The sequence below is a fragment of the Phocoena sinus genome, chromosome 2, assembly GCF_008692025.1.
Source record: "Phocoena sinus isolate mPhoSin1 chromosome 2, mPhoSin1.pri, whole genome shotgun sequence".
Taxonomy (NCBI): Eukaryota; Metazoa; Chordata; class Mammalia; order Artiodactyla; family Phocoenidae; genus Phocoena; species Phocoena sinus.
The window spans coordinates 26,863,416-26,878,208 of record NC_045764.1 but is presented as its reverse complement, the minus strand read 5'-3'; the positions used below and the strand labels follow the sequence as shown (position 1 = coordinate 26,878,208).

At 45.9% G+C, this 14,793-nt stretch overlaps 2 long non-coding RNA genes across 2 annotated transcripts in view; both read left to right on the top strand.

The window, feature by feature from the left end:
• Window positions 1-4,858, top strand: part of LOC116749914 — a 28,685-nt gene extending 23,827 nt beyond the window's left edge. Inside the window, exons 3-4 of the long non-coding RNA XR_004348730.1 lie at window positions 3,784-3,921; window positions 4,765-4,858. This is a non-coding gene — a long non-coding RNA (uncharacterized LOC116749914). The remainder of the gene's footprint in view (window positions 1-3,783; window positions 3,922-4,764) is intronic.
• Window positions 4,859-5,247: 389 nt separating this feature from the next.
• On the top strand, window positions 5,248-13,997 carry LOC116749915. The gene is made up of 3 exons (XR_004348732.1): window positions 5,248-6,360; window positions 6,759-6,864; window positions 11,942-13,997. It is a non-coding gene; the product is annotated as an uncharacterized LOC116749915 (long non-coding RNA).
• Window positions 13,998-14,793: the final 796 nt, after the last annotated feature.

Sequence of the window (14,793 nt, the reverse complement as noted above, 5' to 3'; positions counted from 1 at the left end):
AAAAATACAAGATGTTGCCATCACTGCCTCAAACGCTGTATTATATTTTCAAAGAAATAACATGTTTCCAAGACAACTAAACTCCCAGCCATCCCTCCCTCTGGTGCAGACCTTCATTTGAGGAAGGACACGATGTGACATGGTACATTTGGGGCATTGGAAACATGAAAATTCTCAGACCTTTCAGTGCTGGGAGCATAGATGAGGTGAACAGCAGGCGGGGGTTTCCTAACAAGACAGCACATCAACAACTGCTTTTTCCTGAGTGTCTCCCAGTCTTCACTTTTAAACTGGGTAAGAGGGAAACATAGCTGGAAAGCCTCCTTGCTGCTGACTTGCAGAGGCCTCCGGGGGGACCAGACGGTGCTCTGGGCATCCTGTTTCCTTCACACTTTTGTCAGCTGATAGGTGTGCAGAATGGCGGCAGAAATGGTTACAAGCTTTTGTGCATTTAGCACACAAACTGTAACATGACCTGGTAATAAAGGTGCTGGAAACCTAGCAAAGTGTTTTGCCCTCCCTGTGATTCGCATAAGCAGTGGGACCCGGCTAATCACACTGAAAACTTAGAGGGCATCACGGCCCCCCTCATTGAGGACTCAAGTCCATCCGCCTCCAGCTCAGACCGTCAAGAAGGGGAGTCTGCTCTCCACAGAACGAGATGTCTTCAAGTTAGTGAGAATCATAGCGATGCCAATCTAGAAAGTACAACCAAAGTGCTAACTTACTGGTTTAAACTTTTAGAAATATAGGGAACGTGAAAGCAAACTCTCTGCCTTGATATACCTATCTATTGATCTAAGTCTAAAAACGCCATAACTTAGTTTTTTTAAAATAACTTGTTTTTATTTTTAATATCGAGATGTATATAGAAAAAAGTGGGTATTGATTCTATCACCAGGAAAACTTCTGCTGACATTTTTAGCAATGAGAAATAAATGACCTTCATGTGGAACGTTAAAGCAGAGTGGACAGCTATAAAATAAGCTTTCTCTTTATTCAGTTTTCTTCACCCAAAAAAGTAACAGCTGTTTATTCTTTCCTCTTTCTTGATTATTTTTCCAGAAAAAATAAATGCACATATCAGCATGTGTGTACACATTTACACACACACACACACACACACATGCATATATGCTTAATATAATATTTTAAATCCAGCAATGCCTGGTTGTAACTGCCCATCGGAGGACAGCTTGCTCTGTGCCCGGCACTCCATGCTCTGCCCGAGGATCATTCACTATAAGTACAGTAACTCATGAAGTGCATTTTGGTCTTGGGTTCCTATTATCCACTTATCCCCAATTTAACGGAATTCTGCCTCATTTTGGCCCTGATTCCTTTGTGTTTTGCAATGAGTTTACAGTGGGATTCATGATAAAAATAGAAAGGTATAGATAAGCATACAAAGTCTCATCATACTCAGAGACTAAGCAATTATTATGTATGAAAGATTAAAAGGAAACCACCAAAGGAAACAACAGCAAAAGAAATGATTCCTAAATCCATACTTACATGTCTTAATACTTAAATTATTTCCATTTTAAACTGTAAACTTGAATATAATGGATTCCATATGCAACTTATACGTTGTTTACATCTTGAAAAGATACATCACGGAGACACTGAAAATCTATAAATGCAATTTATTCATCTATTGACTGAATAGTCACTCTACTCTGGGTGATGCAAAGATAAGACATGGGAATTCTCAAAGAGGTTAGTCTAAGGAGGGAAAAGGATACCAGCAGAAAAACAGCAACTGTACATTATAACGTGGCAAATGTCTAGCTAGCCCTCAAAATAAAGGGCTTTTTGTAGCCTGTAGATTTCCACATCAATGTAGAAACCCTACTTCCTTCCAAGTCACCTCACAGGACAGGATCGTGAGTGGTACAGGATGTTCTGGGCAGGAAAGAGCTGGGATGAGGAGAAAGAGAAAGAGAGGGAGAGTAGAAGGTATATCAAAAAAATTAGGATATACATATAGGTGACCTCAGAGATATTGCGGTCTGGTTCTAGAGCACAGCAATAAAGCAAATGTTGCAATAAAGTGAGTCCCACAAAGTTTTCCATTTCCCAGTGCACATAAAAGTTTTTTTTACACTAGACAGTAGTCTATTAAGTGTGCAATAGTATTATGTCTAAAAAAACAATGTATACACCTTAATTTAACAATACTTTATTGCTAAAAAAAGCTAACCATCATTGGAACCTTCAGAGAGCTGTAATGTTTTTGCAGTAGTGACATCCAAGATCAATAAAATGAAGTTGCTTGGATGCTCCTTTTTGGGGAGTTTGCCTCTCCTTAGGCAAAAGCTGCGCCCTGCTAGGTTCAAAAACAAGGCTTTGATGTGATTGATCTCTCTAGGAAGACATGTCTTAACTCTGAATTACAATTCCATTAATTCATGTTGAAGGAGTTTTACAAACATACCTCCTTCTTGGGGCAGGAAAGACATGTTTGCTCCATCCTAGAGAGAATGGCTTCTCCCACACTTCATTTCATCGTCCTCGGCAAACATTCATGGAACACGTTTCTGTGCTATCATTCAAGGCACACTGAGGGGTGAGACGAGTAAGATGTGCTCTTTGCACCAGGGGATCCACAGTCCAGGAGAAGGAAAGACACGTAAACAATGACCTACATCCGAGGGGCAGGGAAAAGTGGTGGGAGACAAAAAAGCTGGGTGACAGTGAGAGTGAACAAGCACAGAAGGGCCAGCACAATGCCTTGGGGGGCTAAAGGAAGATGTCCTTCCAGGGGAGGCTCAGGAATGATCCCAGGTCTGCAGCATTTGGACTGAGCTCCGAAGGCTTAGTATCCTTTTGGGATTTGTAACAGCCAAGGACAGCATCAGGGCTCAAAGGGAGCACAGTAAATGAGATTGAGGTGGGAATGCAGGGCTGCCTGGGCACTGCACGAGGTGTGGTTGGAGGGCAGTGAGACAGGGCAGGCAGATTGACTCACCAGGCATTTTTCTGAAGAAAATACCACCAACCTTATTCATTCCTCTCTGTTCCACCAGCTCGCAGGGAAGGGAGGATGAACTAGCTCTCCACCCACAGCATCCCCCCTCTTAGCTTTGAAAGGTGGTTTCCTGGACTTCCTTTGTGTCCAGGCGTTGAGTGCATAGAAAATCTGACCCCAGATCAGAGAAGACCCAGCTGTGCTCCCCCAGGAGCCTCCAAGGGTTTGGGCCCTGGTGTGATGTTGGGGCAGTGCCGTGGCTCTGGGGATGTCTGCTCCCAGGGTCTGTGTGGGGAGTGGGCTTTAATTGGACAACATCACCTACTAACACTGGTGATTCTGGGCCCTGGACCCTCCAGTTTCCTCACCTGGACAGTTGGGGTAATAATAGTACTACTTCATACAGTCGTTGTTGCAATTTACATGTCATATGTATACAGCAAATGCTCAGTAAATGTCCATTATCATCCTCGACGTCATCATCTCACAGATAATTACAGGCCTGGGTTTACATCTTGTCTCACCAGCTGTTCTTGGTGTGTGGGGTAGGGGGGAATTTACTCCATGCTGTAAGCTAGAGGTTTCTGATCTTTAAAGAGAAATAATGCCCTCAGACCAGGGGGAAGATTCATAAGTGTAAATGGGAAGTGCCTGGTGAGTGGAACAGTGACTGAATGTGGTAGATACTCCCTAAAAGTTAGATTCGACTCTTCTGCTGAGAAATGAGACCAAGGTGTTCGAAGACTGGGCCCTTTGGAACCTGGTGCCCGCTGAGCGTGTGACCCTCTCATGTCCTGTATCCTGTGACACAGGGAAGATGTCCTGCCTGTGGGTCACTCCTGCAGCCCCAACCCCTCCCTGCTGGGAGGGCCCAGAACATCGCAGGGCTGAGCTGACGCCATCGCACCTTTACTCCTGCAGCCCCTGCCCACAGGCCACCTGTGCAGAAGGTGAGTCTGGGAGTCCGGAATTAGATAAAAATGCGCAGCAGGCTGGAAGCTCTTCCCACGATAGCATGTAGAGCATCTGAGTCCTGTGTCACCTTCACATCTCTGAGTCATGGCGTCCCCAACCTTTGAAAACACCCAACTTTGCAAATACGACTGTAAGTTATAATTTCCCCCTAAAATGCAATAAAACATAACTAAAAATGTAACTGACCTCTTCACATTAGTAATGCTCTTACAAAAAGGGGATAAAGCAATTTATAAAGCCATTAAAATGCTATCCAGCCGGAACGCACGCCTAAACCACCCATATTCCCTGTCACTGGTCTCTGTGTGTCTGTGAGGTGGGGCTACCAAGCCCTGTGCTGGAGCCACCAACAAACTTGACAGTCCACATGCAACTTCTCCTAAACCACCCTGTTCTCACTAAGCCAGACGGTATTGTGATTATATAGCACAAGAATGGAATTATTTTGTAATCAGTTCAATCCTTGAATATGTCCAGTAGCTTTGTTTCAACCAGACTGCACCAGGGACTAAGGACAGGGGCCCAGCTGGCCTTCACACTCCCATAGGGCACTGCTCTCCTAGGCTTCTGGGGAATAACACCCTCTGGAGGTGTTCGGTGGTCCTGCGTTCCTCAGAGCTTTCACTCTGGGGGGACTGACATAGACATACTGCTATAGACTGAGTGTCTGTGTCCCCCACCCCCAAATTCTTGTGTTGATTCCTGATCCCCAAGGTGATGGTGTCAGGAGGTAATGAGGTCATGAGGGTGGAGCTCCCATGATGGGATCAGTGCCCTTATAATGCAGACCCCAGAGAGCCCCTCACCCCTTCTTCCAGGTGAGGACACAGAGAGAAGATGCCGTCTGTGAACGAGGCAGTGGGTCCTCATCAGATACCAAATCTACTGCCACCTTGATCTTGGACTTCCAGCCTCCAGAACTGTAAGAAATCAATGTCTGTGTTTATAAGGGCTGGTCTGTGGTATTTGTCACAGCAGCTAGAGCGAACTGAGACAGAAATGAACAGGTGAGGGAACCACAGAATTCAGGTGAGGCTTTCTGAGAAAGTTAACAGAGGGTTTTTTTTGTTTGTTTTTTTTCGGTACGCGGGCCTCTCACTGCTGTGGCCTCTCCCATTGCGGAGCACAGGCTCCGGACGCGCAGGCTCAGCGGCCATGGCTCATGGGCCCAGCCGCTCCGCGGCATGTGGGATCCTCCCCGACCAGGGCACGAACCCACGTCCCCTGCATCGGCAGGCGGACTCTCAACCACTGCGCCACCAGGGAAGCCCAAGCATGATATTTTTAATCCAGCGTAGTTGGAGTCAAGAAGTGAAGTTCAGCACGATCTGATGGGGTCTGTGGCCCTCTTCATCTCCACAGCAGACCGGAGGGGGCCAGAGCAGGGCATCTATGAGAACAGCATGTGTGGCCTCAGCTGCTTACTGTCCACTCTAGAGCTGGGGTGCAGTCCTTTGCTCCTTTGCTGTTGCCTAAATGTATGTTCCTTGTCTACACTTGAAATCCGAGTATGGAAACACTCGCTGTGTCAGCGATTAAGACAGCCCAGCGTCCATGCTCCAAAGGGAACCTCGTGGTCCTTTTCTTCACGCTTCCTCAACATCGTGTAGTGTGTCCTTGGAAGTGAAAGTGAAAGTGAAGTGCCAGTGTGAGTTCTTGGAACCGAACTGACAATGGAGAAAAGAAGAAACAGCAAAGTAGGAAGGACTGGAGTTTTGCTTTCAGAAAGAACTGGGTTATTTTTGCCTCTGCACTTGCAAGATCATGACTTTGGGCTCATGACTTAACCTATCGGAGCCTCGATTGTGTCAGCCACAAAATGAAGCTATTCATACCTACCTGGACGAAATATAAGGAAGCAGTCCCTGCAATGGCTGGCGCCTGGAGGAATTAGGCCGGACCCCCTTTCTCCCAGCACCCAGCTACTCCACCAGCAAGATCATCCTGACTCTGACCCACAGTGTTCCCATCTCCCAGGCCCCATCGGGTCTTGCCTGGACCACCTCCACACGCTTGCACTGCCTCCCTGCTTCCTCTCAGGCTCCCAGACCCTTTCCCCACAGCATCCCTGGATACAAAAATACAGAAATTTCCTACAAGCTTAGTCCACACCTACACTTACTTCTCCTGGAGTTTCCATCACTAATCATTTAATTGCCCAAATCCAAGCTCGAAAGGTAGCTTCTCCAGCTGTTGGCTCCCAGAGGTTTAGAAGACTCAGTTGAAGAGCGTACTGTTCTAGAAGCAGTCAGTGCTCTCTGAACGTGGTCTGCAGTCAGTCCCTCTTCAGTCAGCCCCAGCTTTGTGGATACGGGATACACACACTTCAAAACAATCACGCCTGCATGTGGATGGTGCAAACTCCAGACATTTCCTCCAGTCTTAACAAAACCAAAAGACCACTCTCTCTGTCTGTAAGTATAAACACTCACCAAATCACAGCATCAATCCCAGCTGACTGCTTTTCCACTGCAGTTATTCACTGAAGCTCTGGTGGGTGTAGGGAGCTGGGCTGGGGATGGAGAATACAGAAATAAATACATCCCAGACCTCAAGAAATTAACTGTAGAATCAGTCAGGTTAGGCCAACTATGCTTCTTTAAAGAACACCGGGAAATAATGGTGAATTCTGAGAAAACACTTGGGGCCTCACCCTCTTGTCTCCGTGAGGCCTATTGCTGGCTGGGAACTTGTTTCGTTTCTGGCCTCTGGGGCCCAGATAACACTCCCTGGGTCTTTTAAAGTCTTCTTATTGAAAGTTTTGTCAATTGGGAGATTCTGTGTGTTTATTCGTACGTCTTCATTTCCTCAGTGAGGAAGGCGAACTCTCCATGGAGTAAAAACTGGTTTGCAAATCGTGGGATGAGTTGGAATCCTTGATGCCACAGCATTGTTATGGGAACAATCTAGATATTAGGGTAAGTGAATGATTTCATGGACTCTTTCTGAAGTAGAGAACTCCAGGAGCATCTGCTCTAGAAGAAAGTGACATTGAGCTTGGAGCTTCTCTGGCTAATTTGATGGTTCTCGGGACCAATAGTGTTGGGGTGTGGCCCAGGAGTGTCTGTAGCTTCAATGAGCATGTGGGATTGAACTACACTGATCCTACAGGTCAGGTGATGGCCAAACGGTGTCTTCGGGTAAAGTCAAAACTCTTCCCCTATCTAACCATAGAATTCCATCTCTGCTCGCAGTTCGCCTAAAACCAATTTTCTTACCAAGGACAACTGTCTGGATTTTCCTGCATCTGATCCTAGGAGTAACAGCTGCTAAAAACCCATGTGAAAGTTACACCCACTCAAAGCAAACCTTCCTTGCGCTCAGGGACACCTCAAAGAACACTCATCCCAGACTGGGCCCCGTGGTTCGCTGTCCTCTTCCCTGATCTGCATTCTTTCCTCTCTGACTTATTTTTTACTTTCTGTTTGAATTGGCTTAGTTGTATTTCTCCCGTTGATAGGACAGCGAGAGTGAAAGTTCATTCTGCCCACGCTGCACAGAACTCAATGCAAGCGCTGTCAGGAATCATTTGACATTAAGGCTGACTTTTAAATTTGCCAGGAGGGCTTTCTTTGGAGAGAGGGTGAGACGAGCACGTTCCCCTTGAAGAGAGCTGGTGCTGGTGCTGGAATTCAAAGCTCACAAACTGAATTTAAAATTTTTTGGATAGTATGTAGAAGGGTGAAGGGACCCCAGACGTTGACATTGGACATCAAACAATAGACATTAGTTTTTTAAAACCAACACTTTTTTTTCAGCCGTGCTGCAAGGCTTGAGGGATCTTAGTTCCCTCACAAGGAATTGAACCCGTGCCCCCTATATTGGGAGCGCAGAGTGTTAACCATTGGACCACCAGGGAAGTTCCCAAATCAACACATTTTAATGTACCATTCACATCTTCTTTCTACCATCTACTCCATTTTTTTTGCATAGCCCACTGCTCTTAGAAAACACATTTAAAAATCATTTGTTTCTTGAGTGACTATCGTAGATTTAGTTACCTTGAGTTCTGGGTGGCACTGTGCCTCAGTTTTTTTATTTTTTAAATTTATTTATTTTATTTTACTTATTTTTGGCTCTGTTGGGTCTTCGTTGCTGTGCACGGTCTTTCTCTAGTTGCGGCGAGCCGGGGCTACTCTTCGTTGTGGTGCGTGGGCTTCTCATTGCGGCGGCTTCTCCTGTCGCAGAGCACGGGCTCTAGGCGCGCGGGCTTCAGTAGTTGTGGCTCGCGGGCTTAAGTGCTCCGTGGCATGTGGAATCTTCCTGGACCAGGGCTCGAACCCCTGTCCCCTGCATTGGCAGGTGGATTCTTAACCACTGCGCCACCAGGGAAGGCCTGTGCCTCAGTTTTTAACAGAATTTTGTTTTATGTGAAAGCCTGTCTTTTGTTTGTTTACACTTTTAATTTGGAGTCCCTGGGAATCTCTAGATGGGCTCCCAAAGCCATATCATCTAATAATATATCTCCTATCTCCTCCTTCTGACACAAAGTGACTTTTGAAACACTTCCATTTTCCCTTTCTGTTTCATGTACTCCAGCCCACTTTTTTTCTCCTCATTTTTTTTTTACAGTCCATCATGGAGTATTTGTTTACCAAATGTTACTTTTCTTGGATCGCATCTATTTTTTGACGAGTGCAAAGCAAACAAAGCTTTGAAGCTGTCAGGCTTCATTTTATTTATGCATGAATAACACAAATAACTTGAAAATGACCTAGCCTGTTTTTCTCAGATTTAGATAGAAAAACTGCTTCCGGGCAACGTTTATGCCAAACAGTTCATGCCAAGTTTCCAGTTTTTGTGCCAGCTGGTTTTTGCAGCCAAGTTGTAAACCTTCAGTAAACACGGTTTATAATGAAAGTGCAGACACAACCTGGGCCACGGCACAAGTGGGACTGATGTAAATTTACTCTAAGAATAAAATTCTAACAGGAACAGAACGGGAGAAGCAAGCTCTCAAGGGTTCCTACCATAATGCGGAAAGTATACAAATGATGATATTTGATCGCTAAAGTCCCATTAGGCTCGCTGAGGCATTTATGGATTCCCTTTGCCATCACTGCTGAGTAGCCCCGTGCTCCAAGTCACTGCTTATCACTACAAGGCGGCCTTTCCAGAGCTCCCCTCCACTTAACCTCTAATGCTGGGGGGTAGGGTGGGGGGAGGGAGAAAAGTTCAAGACACAGGTGGCTGTGTCCACAGTACATTGATCAAGGTATAAGGGAAAGAATCAAACATTTTCCTTCAAAGTCAGTTCAGCAGCATTCATTCAGGTTGACCTTGCGGGATCCCGATTCCATACCTGTGGTGCTGGTGGTGAGTGTTGTCATGTTACTGCACACGTGGGACCCTGGGGTCCCAGGCAGCCCTCAAGGGGAGGATAAAGTAAGAACTAGGCCCCTGGGGCAGTGCCATGAGGTGGCTCTTCTCTTTGAGAAGGGAGAGAGTAGTCTCCTTTTCATGAAAAGGGAGAGAGTCCCAGCTTCTGGGGACTTGGGAAAAGTCATTTGCCTTGAGGACCCCTAATTGCCAGAAAGGAAAGGACCCAGGACTCATGACCCAGGATCTGTGATGCAGGACCCAGGATCTAGGACCCGGGACCTGAAACTTAGGACCCAGGACCAGAAATCTGTGACCCAGGACCCAGGACTTCCTTCTTAGGTGTAGGATGATCTGCATTGCTTCACGCGTGGTTGTTTCTCTTGGGTGGTTCTGACTCAATCAGAGCAGAAGGGAGCAGAGGCTTCCAGACACTGGAAGGGGAGAGCGACTTCAGTCACAGCCATGGTGGTCAATAGAGGCGCTCTCTTGCTGTCCTGGATCCGGGGTCCCAACTCTTCACACCATCCCTCGGGGCCACCACGTTGTGGCACATAGACTGTGACCCACAGATGTCATTTAATAAAGAGCGAGTGTGGAAGAGACTTGAATGATATCATAGTGTGTATGAAACGGACATGGGTCAATATTGGCCAGGAGTCCATCTTCCCAGCCGCAGGTTAATTCAACCTGCTCTGAAGTTGTTACTCACCTGCCCTCCATCCAGCGGCTGCCCACCCACCCCTCGACCGTGCCCATGCTGGACAGCCCTCTTCTGGATTGTGGTTCATCACCACCTGACACAGCCCTTCACAGCTGCACATGCAGTGGCGATGACCATGATGGCTTAGCAAGTTTCCAGCCTGTTTTCTGGCCTTGATGTGAGGTGGAAAACCCCCAAACTTCTACTTTTATTTGGGAGACAGGGTTTCATGTCACCACTGACAGGCACTCAGTAAATATGCTGTGGTTTGTGCCTTCCCAGGGATTCTCCTCTTGTCATCCTCAGACCCACACATCTGTCTGTCGTCTCGTGGCTATTTAGTGAACACTTGCTGTGTCCCAGCTCTCCATGTGTTGACCCATTGCATCCTGACTCCATCCTGTGAGGTGGTGCTGCATCTGCTGTTACCCAACTTCACAGGTTAGGGACCTGAGCTCACAGGTGAGGGACACGGGCTCACAGGTGAGGGACCCGGGCTCACAGGTGAGGGGTCAGAGGCCCTGGGGGCTTAGCAGTCACCAGCCCTCTGCAGAGTTGCAGAAGGCTTTGCCCAGGTGGCCAGGCTCCAGTGCTCTGACTGCTCATCTCTCTTCATTTCTCTAGATTATTCTGGTCACAGTGGACAACAGGTCAGTTTACAGTCACGAGAATAGGCAGCTCCACATTCCCAGGAGTCTCAGTCTGATGTCTGCAGCCTCCTGCCTTCCTACCTCAGGCTCTGCATTGGCTCCTCTGGGCTGGAGCATTCTGTGGGGTCTGAAAGGAGTGGAGTCCCATGCACCCCACTCCTGACTCCTCCCTGGCCCTGTATCTGGGGTCCTTGCCTTGGTCTTGGGTCCCAGGTCCTGGGTCCTGGATCTTGGGTCCTGCTGTTTCTGCCCATTGCCCCTAGCCTCCTACTCGTCTGGCCCTGCTGCCCCTTCTAGCAGCTGGACAGCGGCCAGAGCACACTTCCAGGCTGCGCCCTGTTCCATCCACCCCTGAAGACCTGTGTTCCCCCCATCACACACACACACTGACACGTCACCTCTCACTGCATCTCAGGAAGCCAGGTCTGCAGCGCATGGCGGATCCATGGGGAAGACGCATCTACACGATTTGTTTCTTTTCCTTAAAAAGGCAGGTTTGCTATTTTGGGCTTTGGCTTGATTTATTCAGTTATCACTTAACTGCAGAACATTCTCTCCCGTGAAACAGAGTCCTGTCCAGCTGCAGTGACCCTCCTGGGTGGGAGTCAGAGCCCAGCCCAGGACCTACCTGTAGGGAGACAGACACACAGAGGAAATAGGACTCTTTGTGTGCCCGTGGTGAGAGGGGTTCCATCAGTGTTTAAAGTGAAATAGTAAAGTCAGATAAAATAAAAAAATAAAGTAAATAAAACAAAAGCAAAATACAATAAAATAAAACAAAATGAAGTGAAATACAATAAAATAAAACAAAATAAAGTAAAATAAAATATAATAAAGTAAAATACAGTAAAAATGTCAAGTAAAATAAAACAAACTAAATAAAATAAAACAAAAGAATGTAAAATAAAATAAAATATAAAACAAAGTAGGGAATTCCCTGGTAGTCCAGTGGTTAGGACTTGGTGCTTTCACTGCCGAGGGCCTGGGTTCAATCCATCGCCAAGGAACTAAGACCGTGCAAGCCGTGTGACCAGAAGAAAAAAATAACAACAAAGTAAACAAAATAAAATAAAGTAAAATATAATATAATAAAGTAAAATAAAATATAATAAAGTAGGGAGGGACTGACCTAAGGAGCCTGGTGAGCCGTGGCTTGACCAGAACTACTGTAAAATCATACTGACTGCCCTTGAGCCCGAGGTTGCAGTGACAGAAGGAGCTGACTTTCTGGGGAGCCTGTGAGGAGATAGGCCCCCTTTTATCACAGCCAGACTTGTGTCCCTACAGTGTGTTGAAGGTTCAGGGTTCATATCCTAATGACAGATTCTGGAAGTCACTGCCTGGGACCCAGGAGAGCTGGGTGTTGGGAGAACTGCCACCTGAACAGGAGGAGCCGGAGGAGGAATGAAACCAAGCCCAGGATCTCATGGCACCCGTCACTGCAGGAGCATGTGGAGCCCAACTCTGGCCTTATCCCTTGCTGGCCTGGAGCCCAGATTCCTCGTCTGCAAAATGAGGGAAACCGTAAGGCAACTTTATCATCTCCTGGCTCTAGGGGTCTGTGAAGTTAATTGGGGAGGTATCTTAAGTGTTGAGAGCATCTCGTGGAAGCCCTGACACTGGTCGAGGACACAGCAGGTGCCAACGTGTCAAAGAAATGCTTTGTCAGACCTCCACTCGTGCACGAAATTTAGTGTCTCCATCACCGTCCTTTCGACAAAAACAGGCAACCACTCCATCTTTAAAATATGAAATTGTTAAAAATATTAGAGCACACTTTCTCTCTTGTGCTTTTCTTTTTTGCTGTCATTAAAAAACAAAATGCCTTGCAACCCCAGTGGAAGTTAGGAGGTGTGGTCAAGATGGGTGAGTGTCAAGATAGAACGAGTCCCCAGAATCCAGAAGCACGGCTAACAGACGCCACTGCTACTCCACGAAGGAGATTTTCTTGCCCATGTTTTGAATCAGGCGCAATTTCTCTGTCTCCCCACTGTTTCTCCCAGGATGATTCTGCTCATGGGTCCCAGGCTGGCAGGCGTTGGGAGACCTTTGATGTGCTCATCCAGTAACAAGACGACATCAAATGGAGCTGTTACTCTGGCAGCAGCAACTCAGATGCTGTTTCACATGCCCTTTGCTGAGAGGCTCGCAGTTTGAAGTCTCCAGGGCTGATTTATAAGCAAGTTCCTGGGGAAAGAAGTCAGAAAGTTCTCTGAAAACAGTAGTGGAAGTTAATCTCTAATAAAACAAAACGTTACCGTTCATCTGGAAAGATTTCATACATCCATGCAGGGTCAATAAAAGAGACAATATGATTAACTGATGCTGTCTATTTTAATGTTGACTTTGAAAGAGTTCACAGAGATAAAAAGGCCAAGGGCTAACTTGAAAGCTTAGATGCTAAAGATAGATGTAACAATGCATTTACAAGGAGGAGGCACATAATAAACGTGTTTGTAAAAATAGAGTGAATGCGTGTCAATGAATTTTAAATACCAGTGGAAGAAAAAAGAAAATTAAAGAGAAAAAAATAAATCCAAGACCCCAATCCCAACACTGTGTAAAATTTGCTGTATTTAACATGTGTGTGGAATGGACTGAACACAGTTGACAGCTGCCTTTCATGTTTTGGTTCCTAGAGCTGCCCTTGGCACTCCCCACCCCATGCACTGCCTGAGGCCTAGGGAACCCCAGTTGCATTTTGAACCACCCTCAAACCTTCCTCTTATAGCCCCAGATGCTGGCATGCTGGAAGTGTTCCACACATAAAAACCTGGAGATAGGTGACCCAGACCTAGCTGGGCATCTCAGTTCCATGAAGTCTTGAGACATCTAGACTCTGCCATCCCTGAGGTATAGCCCTCATCCTCATGGTCCAAAAAGGCAGTTGGAGCACCCATCATCACATGTAGGTTCCAATTAGCAGGATAAATGGAGATTCAAAGAGAAAGCAGAAAAGACAGATTTTTAAGGAACACTCCTGGAAACTGTCACATGACACTTTTCTTCACATTTAGCTTCAAAATAGAGGATCTATTCTGAGCAGTCATTTGTCAAGATAAAGTCCAGGGGTTCTGTTTCTATGGAACATCAGGAAAAGAGAAATTAAGGGCCAATCATCAGTCTCTACAAAGAAGAGAATAAGCGATGTGAAGAAGGTGCTAGGCCTATGGACAAAAATAATGAACAATATAATGGGAAAAATAATGGAAAAGAATTTTTTCGAGTTTGTGTACAAGATTCCAGGAAGGACAGAGATCCGTGAGCGGCCCCAGGACCTATGAAGCTGACCTGTTGGAAGATGCTTTTTGAATCACAGAGGGAAGTTATTAGATATTAAGAGGCCCATGGACCCTGTTAGAAATGGTCCAGAAAAAATATGAGTGTAGGAAAAAACTTTTATCATAGTTGCTACTGGGTCTTAGGATTGTAAGAATTTTGGATTCATCTCTCTTGATATCTAATTAAAAACTCTAAGAACGCTCAAATCACGCATTCAGTCATTCCTTGGGCAGATGTTTGAGTTGTAAATACTCTGACAGTCCCTGGAAATCAGCTAATGGGAGACTGTTCCCCTCGACTTGTGACTTGTTAACAGACCTTGCTAGTTAAACAGATGATCTCAACCTATTCTCCAGCCAGTAGTCAAACTGTTGTTTACAGTCGTAGCTATAACAACTGATTTTAAAGTTAAACATTCAGTTGATTTCTCTAGATACCCCCAGGTAAATAGTAAATGAATGTGTCTAGAGTTAACGCGTATGGACTATTCCTTTTATTAACCAATTGAGTCACCAGGATGCCCCATCTCTTAACAGTACAGAGTTTACTGGAGGTTTCCGTGAGTATCTGAGTCATAGAGCTGAGTAGATGGATGTGTGGTTATCACTGGCAATTGCTCTGTGCAGTGTTTTATTCATTTCAGGACTTTTAAACCGTGTATAATTTAGCTTAACGTTTCCAAACAGCTCTTGACTGCAAAGGGGCCTCTCCTCACTGAGCAGGTGTCTGCGACCACGTGCTTCGGATGTGCATACCTGATTAATACTGAACTTTGGAAAAACTTTGGAAAAGATTTCTTCTGTGTTTACTCATGAGATTTATGCAAAGCCTTTACAATCATTGTAGCTCATATCTCTGGGGATGAAAATGCACATCGACAAAACAAGTTACTA